A 2,598-nucleotide genomic window follows, 5' to 3' on the forward strand; every position below is an offset into this window, starting at 1 on the left:
ACAGTAACTGGAAAATTTCTTAGTGACTTCCATCAGGCTTTGACATCACTTCCAATAAACATACAGTGTGTTCAGTAAGTAGTGGATGCATCTAGTGTTTCCCTTGGACACTATTTGCACATCAGAACTAAGGAAACGCTGAAAAAGTTGACTTCCATCAGAAAGGTGGCCCAAAAAAGGCACCTGGTTTTGGTGTGACTGTTACTGTGCACCGTAGCGTTTGACCTATCGAGGGCGTCAGAGAACACTGTTCCCACTGCAGATCTCTGCAAAAACACCCGTCACTATTCACAGCCTGCCAGATCAGGAAACCTGCCAGGCTCTTCGTACCCAAAGAAATGAAGAGCTTTTGTTGTCCTTTTCTGGTGGTACCGAGTCCACAGTTTCCGAGTCTCTAAACAAACAAATCAGAAGCAAGGGTCCCTCTTGTTTTATGGCAAGTTTACTTGCCTCACTGGAAAACTTCCACCAAATTTTCACGGAAAGGCAGAAATGTCAGACCAAGGTCATCAATCAGGTCTGCAAAATACTCACACAGAACACCATTTTCTCAGAAGTTTTCTTTTTTTGGACTCCCACTGAGTCTTTGATTCACATCTTTGGGAAGGGACCAAAAATTGACCTCTGAGCATGAAGTAAGTTCTGCAGGAATAGGACTGGATACAGAGTCCAGCCTGCCCATCTAACATCCTGGCACAGAACACACTCCTATGAGCTGGAGACCTGAAGGTGATGCAGGTAAAGTCTTTCCCACACTGTCATGTATTTACATCAACAGCCTGAGGTACAGCTCAGCCACCAGAATCAGTTCCACGAATAACTGTGCTTGTAAAGATTAGGCAGGCAGCAGCACGTTGCTTTGGAAGCTGCAGAGCACACACTAACCATGGCATGAAGCATCACGTTATGAGTATCTTGGTAGAGGGTTCCAAGCACCCCCAATTCCCCCTGTGTCTGCTGGACAGGCTGGGCTAGAGAGCAGAGATTACCTGCAACAATTACCAAGACTTTCATATCACCCAAGTTGTCCAGCCCGGCAGTGAGTATGGACTCATAACGATGGGGTTTTCTGGAGGAACTGCTGTACCAGTCCTCTTACCCTGCCATCCCAGCAAGCCTTCACGGGTTGATGTGTTTTGCCATTTCTTTTGCAGGCAGCTCCACCTGCTGGCCCTGGCAGGGCTCCCTGCTCTGCCCTCTGACCACCCTAACCCCAGGACCAACTCACTTTTCTATTCTCATATCCCATCATCAGCTCCCTTTGGGAAAGAGAGCTTCCTACAGACCATCTCTAGCATCCATTCGTCCTTCTCCAGTTATTGCATTGAGCCTTCCTGAACATCCAATGGACTTTGGAAAGAAATCTGACCTCTCCAAGCTGGGCTGTTGTAACTGCCAAGAGGCATGTGGGCAACTTGTTATGTAGTGTTCTAGTGAGGAAGGGGAATTAATCTTTTAATTTAAAAATATTCACCTGCTTGGAGCCTGTCCTGAGGGATGCTTCTTTTCTGGTTCTGCAGCCACCACAAACTCTAATTTTGGGTGTACATGGAAACACTCAAAGCCCTTCTGAGACAGAGTTTTCTCCATCTGTTCCACAAAGGGACAATCAAAAGCTAACATTTGTGAACAATCCCTTGCTGATTTCAACGAGGTCCTCAACAATCAGGAGAATGACCCCACCTGGGAGACTGAACTACTTCCCTGCTTTGGAATCTGTGAGGCACTGAAAAGGCTCTTTAAGCAGTGACTCACTATGGAGTACTAATTAAATTAATTGAAATAATCATATAAATTAAAAACATTTTAATAGGGGAGAGTATGGGGGAGCTGTTTCTTGTTCACCTTTGGGTTCTGGAAGGGGCTATCAAGTTAAGATATGAGTATTTCAGTTTCAATTTTGCATGCATGATTTTTTTGTCTTCCTGAATATCTGTAAAGGGCATTTATTTATACATAAGATGTCATCCTCCAGTTCAAAAAGGGATGAAAAAGTAAGCTTAGCTTTTGAAAATAACCACAGACTGGACTTGGTACTAGGTTGGTTACAAAAAAATTTGGTCTCAGTGGGGTAAAAGTTCATGTTCTCTGAGGAGTATAAGGAAGGCTTTGCATGTGTATGCAATAAGTCTCTATTAAAAATTGAGGCTTGTAAGAAAAGTGTATCTGCAGATGATTAGACCTTGCAGGTTCCTCTTTAAGTACAAAGGTTTACCACCTCTTTAAAACGCAGACTTCTTAGAACTATGCAGTCTGGTAACAGGCTTCTTGGAAAAAGCTCAGACATGCATAAAAGCACAAAACTGCTGCCACTGCAGCGTTAGCTCAGTGACACAAACTTGTCTCTTCAAGACCATTATTTTTGTTGGCTAAGCAGAGAACAGTAAATGCTTCTGTTACCAAAGCTTGAAGTAAAAACACTTCCAAAGGCTTTCTGTAAAACAGTCTGTTTCACAGGGAGGGTTGTTTTTGTTTTTTTTTTCCCAAAGCACAATTTAAAAATCCAAAGAAAGAACCATATCCTTCAGTAAATAGAAGTTACTTAATTCTGGAGACCCAAAAAGATACGTATTATCAACAGTCAGCTACATGACTGTT

Source organism: Calidris pugnax, unplaced genomic scaffold, assembly GCF_001431845.1.
Source record: "Calidris pugnax isolate Ruff unplaced genomic scaffold, ASM143184v1 scaffold32, whole genome shotgun sequence".
Taxonomy (NCBI): Eukaryota; Metazoa; Chordata; class Aves; order Charadriiformes; family Scolopacidae; genus Calidris; species Calidris pugnax.